The sequence below is a fragment of the Chrysemys picta genome, chromosome 7 (genome assembly GCF_011386835.1).
Source record: "Chrysemys picta bellii isolate R12L10 chromosome 7, ASM1138683v2, whole genome shotgun sequence".
NCBI classification, from domain to species: Eukaryota; Metazoa; Chordata; order Testudines; family Emydidae; genus Chrysemys; species Chrysemys picta.
The window spans coordinates 99,415,129-99,438,106 of NC_088797.1; the positions used below are offsets into that span (position 1 = coordinate 99,415,129).

The 22,978-nt window shown below is 44.5% G+C and overlaps 2 long non-coding RNA genes across 2 annotated transcripts; one reads left to right on the plus strand and one right to left on the minus strand.

The window, feature by feature from the left end:
* The first annotated feature begins 175 nt into the window (after positions 1 to 175).
* On the plus strand, positions 176 to 6,303 carry LOC135972772 (uncharacterized). The gene is made up of 2 exons (XR_010589282.1): positions 176 to 1,108; positions 2,943 to 6,303. It is a non-coding gene; the product is annotated as an uncharacterized LOC135972772 (long non-coding RNA).
* A 12,460-nt stretch (positions 6,304 to 18,763) lies between these two features.
* Positions 18,764 to 21,967, minus strand: LOC135972773 (uncharacterized). The gene is made up of 3 exons (XR_010589283.1): positions 21,767 to 21,967; positions 19,403 to 19,530; positions 18,764 to 18,917 (listed from the first exon to the last, which is right to left on the minus strand). It is a non-coding gene; the product is annotated as an uncharacterized LOC135972773 (long non-coding RNA).
* Positions 21,968 to 22,978: the final 1,011 nt, after the last annotated feature.

The following is a 22,978-nucleotide window of genomic DNA, read 5'->3' on the forward strand; positions in this document are numbered from 1 at the left end:
CGGCATGCACTGGCAGACTGGCCCTTTGCCAGGGCTTTCCGAAACCTTCGCCCCTGATATTGATGATGGAAACGGAATGTTATCAGTCAAACCTAACGCTCCAGTCCTGCAATGAGCTTCATGGAAGTGAACCATGGAGCCCGTGACTTCAGTGCGGCTCCAGGCAAGTGCAAGGATGTGCAGTCGGGGAATGGATTGCGGGATCAGGGCCTTCACATTGATACCATTTCCTGTTTGCTTTCACTCCACTTGGACATTAAATTAAACTTAATTTAATTTTGTTCCATTCCCCCACATGCACACATCCTGCTGCAATTTGATCTACCAGCACGGACCCCTCACTTTGAGAGAAAGTGGTTGGGACAGTGGGGTTCAAATCCCTGTTATGCTACAGACTTCCTGTTTGATTTAGCCTCTTTGTGCCTCAATTCCCTGTCTGTAAAATTAGGTATAAGAAGATTGCCCAACCTCACAGGTGTTGTGAGGCTAAATACGTTACAGATTGTGGTGTCCAGGTACTTGTGACCCAGGGACCTCTTGATGCCAGTTGGCAGATTGGGTGCTTAGAGTTTTATAGGACTCCCTTGGGTCAATATATACATAATAATTCACTGAAGGGTAGCATGTGAGATCTCTACCAAGAGTCAAATAACCCATTTACCCATGATAATTGTGAAATGTATGTTTGGATAATGTTTAAGGAATTATGTATCTGAACTGAAAATGGTGTTCTCAAGGTAGGTGAGTTAAGGCAGGTCAGCAGAAGGTGATAAACATACTCCTGGCAAGCAAGAGGGAAGAGATGCTTTTCTCCATCTGGGTGGTCATGGGTTTATTGTGTAGTGTCTGCTTCATGATGGAGGCCACTGTACAGACTGAGCCAAATGCTAATCAAGAGTTTGTGAAATTGACAAGAAAGCACACAGGAAAAAAACAAGCAGCCAGGGGCTCCTATTTATGGTAAAGACAATAGATTTGGGGAGTATAATAGGGGTGCAGGGAGACACCCTGAATTTTTTCCAGTGAGGAGGCAAGCTGACAGTGTGGCTTGTCTCATGAATGGAAGATCACAGCCAAGCCTGGCTGTAATATGCTGGAAGGATTTGGGGTGAGCTTTGTCCTATAAATCATGACAGTAACTAACAAGTCTTGGTTCCAGCATGCATGTTATGATTTTATAAGTAACCATTTGTTTCCAATATTTTTACTTGCTATCACTTGAAACTCTGTGTTAAATAAACTTTTACTTTTTTACCACTATACATTTATCTCTAAGTGCTGTGTGTTATGAGGAGCAGTGATCTGAGGTGTAACTGATAAACTGGGGTGTATTATCCCTTTGGGAGCAGTCAATCTGTGAATAGTGAGAGTGTCAGTGGAACAGGGCAGGGACTGGACACTTGAGGGGATGTTCCAGGGGGCTTAGTGTTGGGAGTGTGCCTATTGCTAACCTGCAGAGGGACATCAGATCCAGGTAGGTTGAGACGGGAGTGCTTATGTTGCCTGTGGATCTAGGGAGCTGACTCATGGCAGGCAGGACAAGGCTTCCTCACACTAAGGGCAGGCAGTAGTGAGGTGCCTCACAACCTAAGAAGCATCACAGTATAGTAATGGTAGGGTTACCATATTTCAGCAAGCAAAAAAGAGGACGGGAGGAGCCCCGCCCTAGCCCCGCCCCTGCCCCTCCCACTTCCCGCCCCCCCAGAACCCCCAACCCTCCCCCCGTTCCTTGTCCCCTGACTGCCCCCTCCTGGGACCCCTGCCCCTAACTGCCCCCCAGGACTCCACCCCCTATCTAAGCCTCCCTGCCTCTTGTCCCCTGACTGCCCCAACCCTTATCCACACCCCCACCCCCAGACAGACCCCTGGGACTCCCACGCCCCATCCAACCACTCCCCACCCCCTGACAGCCCCCCCCAGAACTCCCAACCCATCTAAACCCCTCTGCTCCCTGTCCCCTGACTGCTCCAATCCCTCTCCCCACTCCTGCTCCCTGACAGCTCCCCCCCAGAACTCCCAAACACCCACCCCCCGCTCCTTGTCCCCTGACTGCCCCCTCCTGGGACCCCTGCTCCTAACTGCCCTCCAGAACCCCACCCCCTACCTAAGCCTCCCTGTTCCTTATCCCCTAACTGCCCCTTCCTAAGACCCCCCCCCAACTGCCCCCCAGGACCCTACCCCCTACCTGTACCCTGACTGCCCCAAACTTTCTCCACTCCCCCCAAAAAGCCCCCCCCCCTGAACTCCCGACCCCCCCCCATTTCTTGACTGCCCCCTCCAGAACCTCCCTGCCCCTTCTCCTGTCCCCTGGCCCCCTTACCCTGCTGCTCAGAACATGGTGTTGGGCTCTGTGCGAGCCGGACATGTGGCTGCGCTCCCCAGCACAACACACAACCCGGTCCCTGGCCCTGCACAGTGCTGCTGGAGCGGGGCGCTGGGCTGCCGGGGAGGAGGAGCTGCCGGCTCAGAATGCAGGGAGGGAGGGAGGAGGAGCTCCTCTACAGCTGCTCCGGAGTCCAGCCCGTGACTTTCCTGCAGCCCTCCCAGCCGCTCGCTCTGCTCTGCCGGGGAGGGTGGAAATCCCGGACATTTTGAGTGATTTACAAATTCCCCCCGGACGCTATTTTTAGCACAAAAAGGAGGACATGTCCAGGTAAATCTGGACGAATGGTAACCCTAAGTAATGGGGGCTACCTCAGTAGCTTTGGGCATGTCTACACAAGTACTTGGATATACACCCCACTTTGGTGGGCAGTAAGTGCTTATGTAGAAATGCCCTGAGATAGTGGTATTGGGGAATCATAGAAATGTTAGTAAATCTTCCTACATAACATATAAATTGACCTCATAGTGTCCATTTAAGCTTTAAAAGGTGGAAAAAAGGATGATTTCTTATGGATTCTGTTTTCTCTCTCACTTCCCCTTTACATGATTATTGGAAGCCTGCTTTCTGCTGTGATTTCACTCCTTTCCTCACCACACTACTAGAGTTCTGCAGCCTTAGTACTATGGTAAGGATTGGGGAATCTTCCTGACTTCAAGCTGCTGGGTGGAAAGGCAGGCAACCTTTGTTCACCTGTGCTGCCTCTTGATTTCCTTGCTCTAACTTGCACAGGTTGAAAAAAAACAGAGCCAAATAAGAGAAGTGTTGGACAATCTACACAAGCAGCTATTGAAGTGCAGCAGCAAAATAAAAACCAGGAACCTTGAGACGGTCAGGAGCATAGAAGATCGCACTCCAAAATAGGTTACTTCTGTTATGTAACAAGTTTCTTATATGTGTGGAATCCTCCACTTACATTATTTGGATTGTCTAAAGTGATTGTTAAGCAAATAACCCAACCAACTGTAAGTTGTACCAATTCTTATTTGGAGGAAGAATCCCTCACTTTGGATCAATATTAAGGCAGTTTTTACACTCCCATTACAAATGATTTATTTGAATTAGATTTAAAGACTTACACAAATTTCCCTCATTCAACTTGGCACAGTTTGAAATAATCCTGATTATCTGTGATTTTCTGTGTGTAACTACCCTTACAGGTAAAGGTGGACAGTTTACATTTTGTAAAGTGCTGTTCTAATGTTAACCAATGAATCCTCACACTTCCATGAGGTGTTATCCTCATTTTACAGAAAAGGAGGGGAAAATCAAGACACAGAAGCCTGATTCTGCAGCCTTAGTCCTGGGAGTAATCCCACTAAATTTAATATCCAAATTCAGCTCTGATGAAAGTAGATACAATTTCACTGACTTTGGATAGGCTCATTAGAAAATCCAGGCCCAGACCATTTCAACAAATTTTAATTTCACTGACCATGCTGCCTCAGAAGGATTGCCAAAGGTTCTGGCTATCCATTTGGAATTAGTTATTCTGTATGTAGGGTCTGAGCACTGGGCTGGATTTATTAAGAACCGATTTGGTACTGATACTGCTCACATAATATTGCTTACATGTCAAATGGATAACATAGTGTTACTACTGGATTATCTTTAGCTGCTGAGAAAGCATTCAACCTCATGAAGTAGAAATATTTATTCCACATGCTCACTCTGTTCCAAACTAATTGAGAGTCAAGGTGTCATTGTTAGTCTCTCTTTAGATTAGCTCTGTACTTTAATGCGACATATCCATTGAAGACCCATGTCAGAGTTCAGGGCAACTGTATCTGTACTGTCCCTCTATGATACATCAAGGGCACCCACTCTCCGTCTTCCCCTGGCTGCCATCTCTGTGGAGACCCACATCGCTCTCCCTTCTGACCTGAGCATCACCAGGCTGAACAGTTCCCTGCCTTTTTCCTGATCCAGCAAATGGACAGGATCTCTGGGTCCATGGAGGGCCCCCATCCTTAGGGAAGGGTTGGAAGGACTTGGCTTTCTGAGGCCCCATAAGACTGTGTTCTTGGTCTGAGCTGAAGCAGTGATGAATTTGAAACCACAAGGAAACTCCAGGAGTGGTTTTGAAGGACTGCACCTGCCAGAACCCATGTTAGGGGTGGGTTTATCTCTGGTAAGTTTATTAGCATACATATAGGTTCTTCTATTGTTTTTAATGTTTTCTCTGTAGCACTTTTACCTTAATAATAAACTAGGCTTGCATAGGAAGTGCTGTGTTGTACCTTATAATGGTAGGCAATTACTCTGTTCTGAAAAGAAGCTTGCTTAGGGACCCCATCCTTTGCTGGGAATAACACAGTGAAGGCAGGGAACTGTTCAGGCTGAAGCTATCCCAGACGGGGGGCAGGAAGGGAGGGAGAGAGAGATCTACACCAAACAGAGGTAATGGCCAGAAGAGCACAAACTATTCTCCTAGGACTGCTTCCAGTCTTCCAATATCTGCCTTTCATTTTTCTAGACCGCTGGGTTACCAAATCTTGAAAGGGACACACCACTGGACAAGGAGTGGGATGCCCCCGAGGCCCTACTTCCCTTAAAAGAACAACCCACCCTGTCACAGGAAAATTCTAAATGCTCTCTTTAGATGGGGGGCTGCATCCTCAGCTACACAATTTGCACCCTAGTGGGCCAGTCTGTATTCTACCCTGGCCCCATGGCCTGCCAAGGAGCTTAGTTGGTGGCTCCTTCATGGACCCATGAGCATAGGCATGTACCTGGAGCGGTTCACCCTCCGTCACCCAGCACTCCCCCATTTTGCAGCGTGAGGGGGGACTCTGATTTTAACCCTATGACCTCACTCATGTCTCTGTTTTTCATTAGTTGTCTCCTAACCACATTTGAGCCCTGGGCTCAGTGGCTCCTCCCCTTAGGCTGGGGGAGGGGCCATTAGATGTTGGTGGGCTTGCACCCTCCCACCCCCCAGGAATTCAATAGGTACACAGAGATGTGCAGCTGAGAATGGGGAACTGGGAAGATGGCCCTACCATCACTACGCTACAGCTTCTGGGCTTTTTTTCCTAGGTGGGGAGTGGGTGACAAAGTCCCAGATATGCATCTTTATGTCTTGGTCTCCCATGCCCTGTTCCTTGCTTGAGGTAACTTCAAGTCTCCTTTGCTCTGCTCCAAGGCTTAGGAGCTGGACCAAAGTCTTTAAGACATATGCTTCCTTGGATGCATGTCACTGATGCAGATTATCTTGATTTTGATCTTAGAAAATGACATACACACTTCACTCTGCAACAAACTGGTTTGGTGACATGCTGCAGCACTAGTTACCATACTTATTAGTTGCACTTTTTTTTTTGGTTTCACCTGTGAAAGTTTGTCATATGGCCCTTAGGGTGTGTCTTCCCTAGGAAAAAAGGTGCATTCTCAGTTTGAATTAACCCACTCAAGGTGAAATCCTAGTGAAGACAAGGCAGGTTGTAGTGTATTTTTATAGTGGGAACTCACTTGAGTGAGTTATCTCATCATATAGTCCAGGTTAAAGAGTAAGCTTCGCCCCTCCACAGTCTTTAACTCAACCTCCTAACTCCTGTGAAAACTAGAAAGTGCCTTTTCTTCATGAGGATTTTATCTTGAGTTAGCTAAATGGGTTTAGAGCACATCATGTTTTCCCAGGGGAAAATAGCCCTAAGTAGGATCGAAAGAAGAACCATACAGCCCTATCTGTTGTATACTCTGCCATTCTGTCACAGGAATCCTCTGCAGTGTTTTAGGGATTAGTGATTGCACTATTAAGTAGAGTAGGGAACCCCCCACTTCCCCCCACCCAAAAAAAACAACCAGGACCTTGAACTAAGGTAGTGATAAGTAAATGGAGAAACTGATTTTCAAATTTTTCCTCCTTTGGATGTTATTAATGATCTGCAAATTCAAAAATAAACCATTCTGTTTACTATTACTTCATTAAGTCTTTTTGATTAAGTCATCATGGGGCTCACATCTTCATCCTTTCAAACGCCTGGACTTGCAGAACACTGTCAAAAGTTATAATCTGAACACACATAGCTGGAGGAGGGAAATCTGATATATTACTTTTATGGCACATTGTGTCACTAGTTATGTATTTCATGTAAATTACTAACTTTTTTTCTTTTCATTATAGCTGTTTGGTTATTATTCTTTATAGATCACATAATTATAATTGACTGTATTAAAATTTAGGAGCATCAGCATAGTCGATAAAAGCGCACATTTGTTACAGCATTAGATGATGCATTCTATTTTTAAAAGCTTTGTTCACTGGCAGGTTGTCTGAAAGTTCTCATTTCAATTTAGTTTGGGTGATACCACAGGATCCAAGGGGGGAGGGAGGGGCCATTGTAAATAACTAGTCATTGCATGTGTTTATACTATTTATACCCTATTTACAGTTTGCTTTTATTAAACAGAGCTTTTTCTAATTCCATGTGCTCTAATACAGTTGCTGTCTAGGAAATTACTGCTCCTTTATAGCAATTATAGCCTTTAAGACAAGGGAAAGCATTCTGCTAATAGCTGATTGAACTGCCTGTATGGCAGCAATGAAAATGCATCATAGAAAAAGGTAAATAGTGTTGCTGTACATTAGCATTCTGCCACCAAATTCAGAGTTTAGTACACTAGAATTTTTAAAAAGCAACAGAGAGTCCTGTGGCACCTTTAAGACTAATAGATGTATTGGAGCATAAGCTTTTGTGGGTGAATACCCACTTCGTAAGACCCATGTGTCTGACGAAGTGGGTATTCACCCATGAAAGCTTATGCTCCAATACATCTGTTAGTCTTAAAGGTGCCACAGGACTCTCTGTTGCTTTTTACAGATCCAGACTAACATGGCTACCCCTCTGATGCTAGAATTTTTAAACCTACCCCATTATTGTTACTAATTGTATATAACCATCTATTTGTTGGTCTGAAAGGGTTGGTGAACTGAGGCTGTACTAGCCTTGATGGACTGGGCTTTTCTGAGAAGCATTGGACAATTCTGTTCATGATTACCTTCCCCACATAGTATGAAGAAGACTATTCCACAAACATGTCCCCACCTGGGGGATGAGGTGTTGAAGACTCTACCACTGAAGTAGTACAGAAGCATGGACCTGATCAAGTAAAGGCAAAATCCCCCTTGACATCGGTGCTGCCTCAGAAGAGGCCCCATTGAGACAAGACTGTGATTGGGAGGAGGATGCCTGATGCTTCAGTTGCAAATACACAGAGCCAGCACAATAGTCTTTCTGTTTGTGTACAGAGGAACAAGTAATCTACCAATGGGAATTCAAAACATCTGTACAGTCCCCTTTACTCCAGTGAAGAATTAGTCCTAGAGAGGAGAAGTGATTTTCCTGAGTCCAGAAAGCAAGTCCTTGGTATTCAGGAATCCCTGGCTCTCTCTCCCACTGTAAGTTCCCTAGACCATCCTGCTTGTCATAAATCTGGTTAATATCTTTTGCTTTTTAAAGAGATCCATAACTTCTATCTTCTTGGGTTCTTATATGGCCTCCATCACCATAGTATCTGAATGCCTCCCCGGTATTTATGGATTTATCTTCATAACAGCCTTGTGAGGCAGGGAAGTGTCACTCTTTGCATTTTACTAATAGGGAAGAGAAGCACTACAAGATCAAATGACTTGCAAGGTCATACAGGAATTCTGTGACTGAAATGGGAATTGAACTTGTATCTTGAATCCCAGTCCACTGCCTTATCCACCAAACCATCCTGTCTCAATTAGTTTGTAACTGGATATTTATAAGATCACATATAAATCTCTTTGCCTTTATAACCCATTTTAGTAGTGTTCACTTGAGAGCATTGAAAAAAGGATGCACCTGATTATTTTAAAACAGCGTGCTTTCGTATAATAAGATACCCTTTGCAATTTCACATTTTAAAATATGCTAACAGGATAGTAACTGGCGTGCCGTCAAAATAGCATCTCACAGTAATTTGTCTGCATCTTAAAGCTCAATTTTAAAAAGCAAAAGTAACTGATGTGCAGGCACAGTAGTTATTTTGAAAACACTTGTATATCTCACACATTAAACTATTTCCTTAAAATACTTTCTATGGAGATTTATGGTGTCACTACAATTAGAGCACAATCACATAAAGACTGGTAAACCAAAGGCTTGCCCCACCCATGTGAGAATGAAACCAACTACATTGGTTTATCCCCAAGGCTCATGAAGTTGTTGAGCTGCTAGAATGCCCTTCTGCTATAAGACCAATGAATGGATAGTCTGGTGGAACTATGCAATTATCTGGTGTCCTCAACAATTGATATAAATCCCCCAACCCTCTTCCAATCCCCTTCTCCCCAATAACACAGATGCCCATAGTTCATTAGCAAACTGGGAGGCATGGATCAGCATTCACATCGCACTCCTCGCCAGTACCTGGCCCGGGCTGGGGAAGCTAATGATCCAACCAGTGGACCAAATTTGGTGATGAATACTGGTCATGTGCCACCTGAGGCATGTTGTGCGTAAGTTAAGACGATGACTAGAAAACTATGCCCTGTGAAACATGAAGACAGGCATCTAGGACACAGGTAGCACATAACCTGCTAGCAACAGAGAGAAGCTATGATGTCTCCTACCTTCAGCTTCCCAGGATATTATGCTCATTTCTTTCCAGTGAGGACTTAGCTACTGTGCTACATGTAACTCCCCCACCTGAAACTAAAGCCAAAAGATGTAGAGAATTTCCAGCTTGTGCAATATGCAACAGCTCACCTCTTGAGTAAGGAAAAAATGTTGAGTTCATACCAAATGGGTGCTCTTCACATTCCATTGCCTCTCCATTCGTTACTGATTACAATGCAATGCCTGGCTCTAATCTTTAAGGCCTCATAAGTACATGGCTATTTCAGAGATTGATTCTCCATCTGTGTTCTCTCAATGCCACTGCTATCAGTGAAAGCTCAATGGCTGCTGGAGCCCAGTGTGAAATTCTCAGAAGCAGGTGTCAGAATGTTCTCAGCAGAAGATCCTAGACTGTGGGACTCTTTTCCAGAGGTGATTAGAATAAGCCTGATCATTTTCAGGGCATGATACAAAAAAACCAACCTTTCTGCAGAGACCTTTAGTCAACAACAAAGAAGAAAAAGAGGGTTAACCCATGCCCCCCACCCCCAAAATCAGTTGGCCTTGCAAATGGTGAAGAGCAGGGTCTTTTATAAACTGAATGCAAGTCTTCGTTTTGTATTGGCACATTGATAATTTGGTAATGGATGCATCAGTTATACGCCTATGCTCTATGCCACTGGGGACTCCCCTCCAGTGAGGAGATGAGATCAGTGCTGACCCCACCGTGCTGCTAGAGTGACACATCATAAGGAAAAAATCAAGGGAGAGAATTTAGCTGTGTACACCGTATAAATAAAACAAGCAAATACAGAGCAGAGACTAAACCCTTATCCTTGCAGCAGGAGAGAAATGTGCAGTTTCTCCCTTCTGGCAGGGGAGGTTATCAACTGCACAGAGGAGACATTGTGTTTCAGATATTTGTCATTAATTAGGCAATGGCAATTACCTCTTGGATAAAACTACAGCCATTCCAGACCCCATAAAACCTACTGAATCACAGTCTATGCCTTAGGAATTTGATAATCTAAATGAGTCAGCTGGATAAAAGCCTCTTTAAAGCTAGAAGTTGCCCAGATCTGTAGAAGCCAGGGACTCATCTGGACCTATAATGTGGTGTTAAATATTAATTCTTGCTAAAGTTTGTTTTATATAATGGAAAAAAGGAGAAAAGATATATTGTTTAAGTCTGTAGCAGGCAGGTGGGAAAATGAAGACTGGGAAATGTCCTAGGCAAGAGCCTACATAGAAAGAAAAAGCCAAAATAAATGTAGAGACAATGGGTGAGATTCACAAATGTATTCAAGCACCTAGCTCCCATTTAATGTGAATCCCACCAAACCCTGCTTTCCTAGTCTAATACAGTCCCTTGTTTAGCATCTGAAGGAAGCTGTCATGGTCCCAGGGTGAGCTATGCTTTTGACCCCTCCAGCAGTTTCTCCAGGGGCACCCTCTTCAGGTGACAAGCCCACATCTGCACTTCTCTCGGAATGGAATCCTGAGATTCACCCCACTTTTAGGCAGGATCACCAGGCTATAGAGCCAGTAGGTAAATGCAATGACTCAACACAGCTGCATCAAAACAAAATATTATTTATCCAAATGAGCATAGCAAAGGAAAAAAGTTAAAACAACTAGAGTCTATATGTATATTAAGCTAGCATTCCCTTCACAACTTAGGTATGTCCAACTTACCTCAATAGCCCCTACCTTGTACTGCTGGGGACCTTACAGCCTGCTACTTTTTGCTGACTGTGTCTCTTGTGTCACAGATGCTCAGCTTTTAACCACTTTCAAGATCTTTAAAGTTTCAAGGTCTTTAAAGATTTCCTGCCTAAAGGCCCCTGAGGTTTCACGCTCAGACCTGTCCCCAGTCCCCATGGGATCAACCAGACTTCTGATTCCACACACATGCATTGTCTGTTTGAATACTGACCATTGGGGCTGTCTACAGCCATTGACTTTGGTTCCTGCAGATACATGGCTAACCTAGACTAATTTAACTGATTTAACCCTTAGCTAATCTTAGCCAGCAACACAATAACAATCAAACCCACAGAGATCTATTCAGCTATATAACAGCCATAAACTTAATACAGATACCTCCCATGTAGTTCACAGAAGCATTAAAGAATCATAGGAAGTCACTATTTTCACATGACCGGGGGGAAGGCTCCTTTTACCATTTCTCCCCCTTTCACACTCATGTAAAACCTAGCCACATTTTAAGATCCATAAATATATGACCAAATTCACTGGGCCATTAGTTCTGTGTTGTGTTGCTCCTGTAGTGCTATTACACCAGCTTACCTGGGAATTCCCCTGACGTGAGAGAATCTGAGTGGCATAGGGTCAGTGAAGTGGCTCCTATACACATCTCCCCCTTGTGTGGGAGGACAGCTGAAGAAAAAAGGGGCACAACCAAGGAACTGCTACATGCCCCTAACTCCTGACTGCTGGAGCAGCCTTTGTAAGTTGGGAGCAACTTCAAGGTGGTTCTATCAATGCAAAGCTGCCCACCAGGAGGATTCCCCTGGTATAAGGGGAACTTCAGGTGTCACAGAGCCACTGTAGTGATGCCTAAATCCCTTCCTGGGGCAAACACAGTGGGTAAGAAAGCATGGCAGAGGCATCTCTGTGCCCTAGTGATCCCTGGCTGCAATAATCTGGGCAGCGGCCACAGTTAGAGAAGCCCATTAACTTGGCCCAGGGGGCAGACTGTCTAGGATTGGGGGTATTGACACCTAAAGCCAGCTTGGTACCCTAATCCTCCTCAGCTCTGCCAAGTGTATCTGAGCTGCAGACATAGACCTAGCAAATACACTCACTTAATCAATATGGAGTATGCAACAAGCAAAGAATTTCAGCCAGGAAAATTAAACTGTATCAGCACATGAAACAGTCATTGTCCAGTCATATCACTCCTATTCCACACCAGCAATTCACCTTAAAGTCTCACCATTGAACAGTATCTGCCTTTCATCACTTAATCAGTATTTAAAGCTGTATCTGCTGAGTCATCGATCCTAATTACACCTCCAAGGTGTATGTCACTGGAAAGTCTAAGAAAGAGTACAAAGCACTTTGCCACCCTCCAAAGAGAAGTAAAAGATGCCTTTCTCTTGTTTTCTTATTTGTGAGTTTCTCATTTGTTTTATAATAGCAATAATCTCTATTGCTTTCGTACACTTGCAACAAATGGCTTTTGCAATCAATGAAATGTCTCAGCTTTGCTTTGGCTATTAATCATTCTCAGTAGCCATTTATTGCTTTGTATATTACAAAACCACAGTGGGAGAGCCCAGACTCCTCTATCACACACTCTTGTTATGAAGTGCATGAAAACCCTTGTTTCCACACACCCCCATCCACCCTTTGGGCAAGTGACATGAGGATAGACTTTGGAAACTCTGTGGTTGGGATTAGACACCATCAAGGTTGATGGATGGATGACAGGTCCCCCACAATCATGAGGGTGAGGAACCCAGTATCTTCTTTAAAGCTCTGTAATCCCAGAGAAGTATAAGGCTAACTGGTGACATAACAGAAGGTTGAGTCAACACCTACCAAAAGGCAGACCACCATGAGGTGGGACAGTGTCCCAAGAGACATTGGATCTGGGGTGATTGGAGAGATAGGGCCCTAACCTGTACTTCAGTAATGATACATCCTCCCTAGTCTACATCTGCATATGAAATGAGTCTGTGCTTTCAGTGATGCAGTTTTATGTTATTACAGCACAGAGTCACACTAGATACTATGATGCAAGAACAGCTGAAAAGGCTGCCACTAGAATGTCCATGGTTGTTAAAAGGAATCCTTTGTCATTTGCTTTTTCCATTAGAATTTTAAAAAGCATTGATCAGCCCTGAAAAGTGGTTATCTAATAATGAACCATTTATGCTTATTTTAGTCATTAAAATATGTTTACTGGTTTTTACTCCTTTTAGTTCTGCAGAGCCAAATAAATTATGAGGGAGGGAGCTGGATTCTATTCCTTATGTATCATTGACTGAGTTGTTTACTCAGTTCCAATCTAATCTAAATCATATCTGTGTAAACCCCTTGAAGGGCAGGAGTAGGTGCAGGACTGCAACAGAAAGGTCTGGCACCTGGTCTTGGCCATTTTTCAGATTGTGTAGGCCACACCTCACTTTACCCCCATATCTGTGATGAACTTTTGGGATGGCAGTTCCCACAATGCAACCCTGGCTTAAATTCAATTAATGAAGATATCCTATCTCCTAGAACTGGGCGGGAACTTGAAAGGTCATGGAGTCCAGTCCAGTCCCCTGCCTTCACTAGCAGGACCAAGTACTGATTTTGCCCCAGACCCCTAAGCGGCCCCCTCAAGGACTGAGCTCACAACCCTGGGTTTAGCAGCCCAATGCTCAAACCACTGAGCTATCCCTCCCCCGCTTAAAATAGTCTTGTGGGTTGGTAGAAAGGGTGGATTCTCAATATACCTCCTCTGAATGTTGTTATTCAGTGCAGAACATTATTTTATCTGTACCACTGTGTGGAGTAGACTGAGGATTAGAAAGAGTCAAGAATTTGCTGACAAAGGTTTTTTTTTTCACCTTCTTTTTAAATCAAAAAGTGGTGATTGAAACTGATTTTTTCCCCTCAGGAAAGGGTCAGTTTCAAACAAGAAGGTTTCTCATGTCCAGGATGGAATTTCTGGTTAAAAAAATAACAAATCAAACCAGAGAGAGTGACTCCTACCCCAGGATAGTCTGGGGATGAGGGCAGTAACCTGGGATATGGAAGACCTAATTGAGCTAGAACAGGAACTTGAACCTAGCTCTTCTACTGCCCAGGTAAGTACCCTCACTAGCAGGCTATTGGCTATTTTGAGGTGGACACTTTCACCCAACCCCCCCTCTCCCTCTTCCATCCAAAAAAGCACATCAGTTTCATCCTGTTGTAGAACAGAATTTTTTAAATGTTTGTGGTAGGGGAAAGCCATTTCCCACCTAGTTTTATTGTGTCTCATTTCATCTGTCTCACTTTTAAGTGTGGTTACAAGAGACCCCTTTTAGGGTTACCATATTTCCCAAAGGGAAAACTGGACAGCAGGCGGGGCTGGCCCAAGCCCCTCCCACCAGCCACTTGCAGTCCCAGCCCGGCCCCCACAGGGCTGGCCCCAGCTGCCCGCCCAAGCCCTGCCAGCCCCCTACTCAAGGCTGTCGCTCGAACCATGCCAGCCCCCCCACTCCACAGCATTCCTCTGCACCGCACCCCACTTTTTTGATAAAAGTGGACATTTGTCCCATTTGCTCTTGCCAACTGATCCGGCTGGCAAGAGCAAATGGGACAAATGCCCACTTTTGCCAAAAAAGTTGGGATGGCCGGGACAGGGCTTAAAAAAGGGACTGTCCTGGCCAAAATGGGACGTATGGTCACACTACCCCTTGTTGCTGTCTTGTGAACTGATCAGAGTGATTCTATTAGAGACTGTACCTTTGAATTGCAATGTAATCTTGCGTAAGACCTGCACTCTGTGCCTCAGTTGTAAAATGGTATGAAAATGCTCGCCAACCTTTTCACAGCACTAAAGATCTATGTAAATATGCTAAAGCAAGACACAGTATCATTATGGATTATATGTTATTATTGTTTGTGGGGTTTTTTTTTAGAATGGGCTGGTAGCACAATGCATCACCTTCTCATTTGTTAGAATACTGTATTTTTAAAAAAGATGGGCTAAACCCTCAGATTTTTACCAACCCCAAACTTTGGAGATGTTGGAATTGGATTCAGCTTGGCATCCAAACTTTACAGCAGGCCCCCTTCTTCAGAACCAAACCCTTGAATCTGAACAACTTAAAACTTAACAGCTCAGCTCCAACTCTCGTTTGTTATATATTCAGCTGAGTCAAAGCATCCCCATTACCCATGAAACCTTGGCATCACCAATAAGAAAAATATGTTCTATAAAGTATCTCAGCTACAATTTACAATTATTGAGGTTTGAAATATATTATCCACAGATGTTTGTATAGAATAGGAATTGCAAGGATACTTAACAATTTAGGTGTTATCTTAGTCTAAGTCATTGTCTTCAGTTTATGTTTTAATCAAAGTAAATAAAAGTTGATTACTGCAATAGTTATAAACAACCAAAATGCCATAAATACAAAAGCCCAGTGAAAAATTATTGTTAATACAACCTCCCAAACCATAAACTTTACAGTGCAGACTGTAGTGCTGGTAATTTAGAATTGATTTGAGACACACAACTTTTCTTAAAGTTTGTTACTTCTAAAACTGCTCTATAGCATCTAATAAAGGTACAGTGTACATTCTGTTTTTTCTTACTAAAGTGAAAAGATGGATGAGTTGTTCTTTATTTGCAAATTGATTTCAGTAACCTCTAAGGTATTCCATGCTTATGTTTTGGACACATTATTCATCATGCTTCTATTTTGGAGAAGTTATTTTGAATCAGTTAGCATGCTCTCTTGTTTCATTGTAGTCTTCTATCACATTTTTATATCAATTTTACATAATTACATCAATCACTGCTGTTCAAAAGCTAGAAAATAGAAATATTACCCTACAAATAGTATATCTCCTTTTGTCTATTTGTATTCAGTCCTCTATTTTTCTCTTCATTGCCTTATTAAATAAAGAAAATTAATTTATTCAATGAATCATGTACATAAGTAGAGAAAACATGCATGAGTTTCTTGAAATGCACCAACAAATTACATATTATCCATCAATAATTTTATTCACTGATGTGGAATATGAAATAGAGAGTTGGCAACTTTCCATGAATTTAATCAAATGTTCTTTTTATACTTAAAATTTTAAAGCTTAAATAAGAAAAAAAGGTCAATCAGAAATTCCAATCAGATTCCCCACCATGTCAAATCTATAGCAAAGATTTTAGACATCTCATATAATGGAGTTCTTTTTTTGCTTTATCACCTAATAGGCTGTCCTCTTCTGTATTGGTTGTTGCTTGATATGGTGATAAATTTGCTTCTAAAAACCTTCTGGCATCTTCAAGGTTATGAAAAATGTGTGTTTTATTCCTTACAAAACTACACTTTATCTGGTTATAAATTTGCCACATCAGCCTTAATACAGCCTTATTACTTTCTTCTGCTCTTCAAAAAGTTACAATCAGAGTTTACATCAGTTGTTTCAGAGACTGTGAAATAATTCTTAATCAATAAACTACAGCACTTAGTACAAATTTCCACTTTAAAAAAGGAGCAAAGGCACTTGACATATAATCAAAGCCATACAGCAAGGTTCTATGCAAAAAAACATTGCTTGAGAAGTGTGAGGAAAATAACTTCTTACTGAAATAAGAATATTAATGTAGAGCAAAAATTCCTGTAACCCTTGGCTTGTCTACAAGGGCAAATTGACCCAAACAGCTATTGCAAAATTGCGTGGGCACTCCATTTCAGAATAAAAGTAACTTTTCCCAGAATAATTAGTGCACTTTGAGAGCACACAAATTATTCTGGGAAAAAGTAATTTGTATTCAGAAATAGAATATCTACATGCAACACATTGAGAACTATTCCGAACAGCAATTCAGAATAGCTTACTCCATGGAATCCTTTCTGTTCCACCCCAAGGCATTCAGAGCTACATGGCTGCTGCTGAAGTGCATGGGCTGTAGATGTCATGGTTTTAATCAGTGGCTCACTCATTTGTGGCCCCTGCCCTGCCCCAACTCCACTACCGCATGTGAAGTATTGCTCCATAGCAGGTGGACATTACAGAGCCACACATCATGTGCTGTCCATGTTGTGTGTTCACTGAGAAACTGGAAAAATAGTACTAGGTGAGTTACAGGTAAGAATATTGTTACCCTTTTTGACCCAAGCAGCTAGTCAAAATTCAGGGCTCTGGTGATGTTCCAGGTAGGAGTAGAAACTGGACAATGGAGTCTCGTGTTTTCCTTGATGAAACCTTGTTTATTTATAAGGAATGTACAAGGAGGGACCAAAACCAAAAAGTGCGGTTTCTTAGCTTACAGCCCCAAGCTTTGTTCAGCCTGCACTCCTGACTCACACCTCTCTCTAGGCTTCTCCTGGGTCACACCATGTGTACAGGCTGCAGGTTGGCGCTCTTACTCTGGTCCTGAGTCTTCCTTGTTCTGTGCCCCCACACCTCACCCCTCAGCAAAACCCACTCGCCACTCATTCAGTCCAAAACTCTTGGGTCAGTTCACAACCCCTTTTATCATAAGTGAGGGGCTTGTGATTAACTTATCCAGACAGTTATCTCAGAGAGTCTTGTGATTGATGCAGTCACTAGTACCTCAGTATAACAATATTAAATTCTTGTGAATATCAAAAAAGCCAGACAAGCTACATTTAACACATAGAAAAGGTCAGTATCGTAATATATCAACAAACATTTTCTGAGAGCCAAATTATGCCATGAGCAACAATCAATAAAAACTGAGATACAGGAGAGAAAATGTAAGCATAAGTAGAATCAGATAAGATCCAGAGGACTAGAACAAGAAGGCATGTGTTACAGCAGTCTCAATTTCAGAGTGGTTGTCTAGCAGTCTCCTGGCAAATTTCACATAAATAGTGGAGCAGAGCAACCGCATTCCTTTCTAGAAACCTGATTTTACATGTTCACTATGGGCTTGATCCTGTCCTACTGAAGTCAATAGGAGTTTTGTCATTTACTTCAATGGGAGTAGGACCAGATCCTAAGTCCCCAGTGCACATTAGGCAGCTAGGATGTAGTGCATTAAGCATGGAGCTGGTAGTCAAAAGACCATGATTATCAGTTATCCCATCTGTAAAACGGATAATGTTTACCTACCTCTTTATAGCACATTAAGGTCTGCAAATATAGAAAAGCCATTGAAGTACTAAGTTGCATTATAAATAAGTTTGTAGATCTCATTCTCATCCCCTTTCATATGCCGCAAAATCACTACATGACTATCAGTCTGCACAGAAGGGATCCAGGAGTGGACTAGAACATTGCCAGTTAGGATAGATGTCCTTTAGCAGGGCCACTGTATGTGATGACATCTCTGTGGCTTCTACCCACACCATGTCTGACAGCCAACTTCTGCTTTCATTAACGCCAAAATTAACTCATTTTCATGGGCCAGATCTTCAGCTCTTGTAACTTGTTGTAGCTCCACTGAAACCAATGAAACTAAGCTGATTTATACCAGGTGAGAACCTAAACTGTTGGCTTCTTTGGATTTACACTAGTGTAACTGAGGGCCAAATTGGACCTTATGAATTAGCCTGAATATGTTTTTAAAAGAGTGAAATGAACACAGTGGTGTCTCCAAAGTGCACTGTTTGCTGAACACAATCTCTAAGATTAACAACCACTCTTATCTTAGACTCATAGACTTTAAGGTCAGAAGGGACCATTATGATCTTCTAGTCTGACCTCCTGCACAACGCAGGCCACAGAATCTCACCCACCCATTCCTGTAACAAACCCCTGACCTATGTCTGAGCTATTGAAGTCCTCAACTTGTGGTTTAAAAACTTCAAGGTGCAGAGAATCCTCCAGCAAATGACCCATGCCCCATGCTGCAGAAGAAGGCGAAAAACGCCCAGGGCCTTTTTATGAAAGAGACAAACAAGCAACATTAATAATGGTAAGAGGCTCATCTTCCCAAATAGGAACAAGAAAGTGTTATCTTTATGTCAGGTTTTACTATCACTGAAACCATCTTGATGAAGGAGATGGAGCAAGGTAAAACTGACTCAAGAAAGGCCTTTGGGTGTATTTACCCCCACTGCAATTAAAAAAAGGGAGGAGGGGTAGTACTTGCCAAGAAGAGGTCCTATCCAGGGCTCCTTGGGATGCAATGACTCAGCATATCTAGTAGACACCCTCCACCAGCAAATCTGCTATGGAGCCACAGGTGCAAGTTAAAGATATCTCCCTTTGAGAGAAAGTGGTGGTTCAAATATCATAACTGGAACCTGGGAAGATAAATAAGTTGCCACTCGTTCATTTCTTCCCACTAAACCTCAGGATTCAGCTAATGCTTATCTGGATATGCAAAATACAAGCTGTTTGGCTGTGATTCCCTAGAATGTAATCTGATGACTCTTAATATCAACAAACTTTAAATCCACACGTCTATCTTAAAAGACATAATATATAATATAACATACTTATAAAGATATATAATTTAACAATGTCATGCTAGCTGTTCAGTGCTTAATTTAATGCATCTATTTAATAGAGCCTTTCTTTGAACAATCCTAAATATTAGCATGTAACAGCAGGATTGGGGAAGCATAGCAATAGTATCATCTGAGGCTTTAATATAAATACGTACCATCAGTCAGTCTGCCTCTAAGCGAGAAGTTTAGCCATCACTTAAAAATGAGCTTTACAAAACTCATGAAGGCTTTTTTCAAGGTTCACTACTCACTGAGTTTCCTTCAAATTTTTCACTTACCTTAATGCCTTGTTACTCCTTTTTGACCCAAGCAGTTAGCCAGTATTTTGGGGTCTTGTGGGCAGGGCCGGCTTTAGGAAGTGCGGGGCCCAATTCGAACAGTTTCGACGGGGCCCCAGCAGGGATGACTAAAAAAAAAGCCACTTAAAAAGAATCCTTTCATTTCTTCCATGTATTATTTACTTTCCATGACTATATAAATAATAACAAAATTATATATTACATACATTACGTCATATATTAATTAGCTGATTTTCACTTTCATATTAGGAAAATAATTCATGTTTTGATAGTTGTACAACTGATTTTCTTCAATAATGTTTATTTTATTAAAATTTATAAAATATTTCCTTATTAATATAAAATTGTGCCCTCCCCCCCCCCCCACAGCGCCTCCTGGCCCACGGAAACAAACCCTGCTTTCCCAGCGCCGCCCCGCCGAAACAGCTGTGGGCCGAAAAGGAAGGTTTGGGGAGGGGGGTGACATAGGGTGACCAGATCACAGCAGTAAAATAGGACCCAACCCCTCCCCGCTCGGCCCCACCATCACATCCCTCTTCACCCCCTAGCCTCCCGCTGGCTTGCTGTGTCCCTCCTAGTCAGTCCCCCACCCACCACTTGCCTCCTTTCACCTTCTCCCTCCCCTGCCAGAAACCCCCATGCCCGCCCCTAGAACCCCTGCTGGCTCACTGCTTGCCTCTTTGCCCACTCGCCGCTTGCCCACCCGCTCGCAGCTTGCCCCCCCCCCAAGTATAAAGCCTCATTCAAAGACCCAGGGGTCACTATATTACTGCACACAGCAGTCAATCAGTGCAGTTGTAGATAAATCTCTGCATTATGCATTTTTGTATAACTTTTATATGATTTTGTATTGAACCTTGGTAATGTTATAGCTGGCCCCTAAGGTAGTATAATTAAGGTAAAAGAAAAATGTCTTTTTGCTAGAAGTAGAATAAGATCTTCCCCCCACTTTGTAATCAATTGACCTGTTGAATGAATGAGGTGTGAATGAGGAAGGTGTGGAAGGCAGGCACTTCCAGACAGCTGCAACCCTTGGAGAGGGGCTGGGAGCCAGCCAAGGAGAGCTTTGCCCAGGGCTGAGTGGGACAGAGTTTGGGTGCAGGCTCCGGGCTGGGGCACGCTGTGGGGTGCAGGATGGGTGGAGGGGTGCAGGCTCTGTGAGGGAGTGCGGAGGGGGTGGGTGCAGGCTCTGGGACAGAGTTTGGGGGCTGGGGGGGGAGAGGACTGCCATCACATGTGGCTTCCTTCCTTCCCTGCTGCCCCTCACCATAGCCTCGGTGGGGGATGGGGCTGCCCCTTGCCCAGTATTTGCAGGAGTGGTGGCTGGGGGGAAACCCAGTCAAACTCTGGTTTTACTCTTTCATTGGGTCACTTTAACCCCTTACAAACCCCTTCCCGCCTCTCTCACCCCCCTTTTCTACTGGGCTTGTTTGATCTTTTTGGTGGAGCCAGATGAAAACCACAAACCCCAGCGAGAGCAACAGGCTGGAAGACTAGACTGAACCCACCACCCACCCAGCCTAGTCCATCCCAGAGCCCAGGACTGAGGGCAAATGTCCCCCCACCCCCGGGCCACCTGCTTCCACTCCTGGCCTCTCCCAGCGCCGCCAGCGATTCTGTGTGGCTGCATCGGGTGGGATTTCAACCGGACCCTCCCTCCTCCCCCCGCTAAATTCACCCCTGTTTTGCGACCACTCTGCACCAAGAGCACCTTCCTTCCCTACCCTAGAGCTGCTGGATGGCTAGAAAGCTGAGCAGGCGCTTGATTGATCCGGAATATTATTGTGCCCCCCCCCCCCAAACTTAATGTCCACACAGCTTTGGGGGGGGGGGATATTCTTCCCCTCCAAAGCCGGTCTATTTTATTGTTGCAGGGCAAATGAAGGAGCCAGAGTTTAATGGAAATATTCAGCCCCTACAGTGGTCTTGCAGCAGGGGAAGCAGAGTTGATGGAAAGGGAACTGGTGTGGATAGGAGCCCCCCGTCCCCCTCCTTTGCAAAATAATTTGGGGAGGGGAATCAGATCACTCCATGCCTCAGTTTCCCCTCTCTTGGGGGAGAAGGGAGAGATAAAAGTCTCAGCCTGACGTGTTGCAGACCTTTCACATTCTCCCCTCTTGATGTATTTGATTTCCTCCTCCAAACCTCCCTCTCTCTCTCACCTGGAATTCACAGCACTGAGTACTGGCTCGGGGCTTTCTTCCTGGGTTACATGATCCCGAGTTTAGTTTTGAAACAGACACAGGCAGGCACAAATTCACCCTCAAACAGCAACACCACCGAAAACCACAAAACCAACCCAATATTACACACCTAGGGGGAATCACAGGGTCAAACACTCACCGACCGAAGCCCCAGCAGCTGCTAAGGTGAGTGAGGTCCACTGCAGAGATTCCTGTCTCCCACCGGACCGGAAGCCTCCTCGGTGTCTCCTCCAGGTGAGTGCTGGGGGGAGGGGAGGGGAAGGCTGCAAAGCACATGTGCCTTCTCCCCCCTCCCCACTCCTGACCTGCAACAGCCGCTGCTGCCTCTGCCTCAGCTCCCCCCCCCCCAGCGTCTCTCGTTGCCTAGCAGCAACAGCTGCTGTTTCCGGGAGAGCCATGGAACTTTGCTTCAGGCAGGGACACTGCCCGATCTGCGCGGGGCCCTCTTAGGGGCGGGGCCCAATTCAGGGGAATCGGTGGAATCGGCCTAAAGGTGGCCCTGCTCAGTTGGGTCTCACCAGAACCAGCATCGTTACAGGCCGCCCTGGTCGTCGGCAGTATTTCGGGGGCGAGACTTTCCGCCGCCTTTGTCGGGGGTGGCATTTAGGGGGCGGGAACTTCCGCCGCCTAGGGCGGCAAAAAAGCTGGCGGCGCTCCTGAGTGAGGAGCAGGAGATGAGCGCACGGGGCAGCTGAAAAGGGATGAGCCGGAGTGAAGCTTGAAACACAAATGCAGGGGCCAAGAATCCCAATTCATCCATCCCGGACAGAGGGAGTCAAATACTCGCTGATGGACAATTGGTTCAGATTCTGGGACTGGTTCCTTGTGCAGCAAGTGAAGTTAACTGCACCTCAGAGCCGTGACAGAGCACTGTATAACCAGTGTCTAGTGACTCTCACCCTGGGCTCTCCCCAGTATAGACTCTTGCTCACACTAGTCGAATGATGTTCAAATGCTGAGAAGGAGCAGGGAAGAGGCACAAAAATGACTTGTGGCCTGGCCAGCACACCTTCGAGCAGGCAACCCGAGGGGCTGCAGCTAGTCAGCTTGACTAAGCAGTTCCGAGCTCTGTCATTAAGGTCTATAGTCACCCAGCAGGAGGAGGTAGCTGCATTTCAGGTTTTTGCTCTAGCAGACAAAGGTGTAAGGAGAGCTGGCAAAGCTGATGTTAGAAACATTGACACTGGAAATCCATGTAAGTGTAGAAGAGTGACGGAACCAATTGTGCGGGGACGTGGGAATTCACTCTCACCTGGCCTCTGGGGATGGAGGCAGCACGTGGCTGGCACTTCTCGCTCCTGCCGTACGAGGGGCAGGTGCTGCTACCGACTGCTCCCCCCTAACCCCCGCC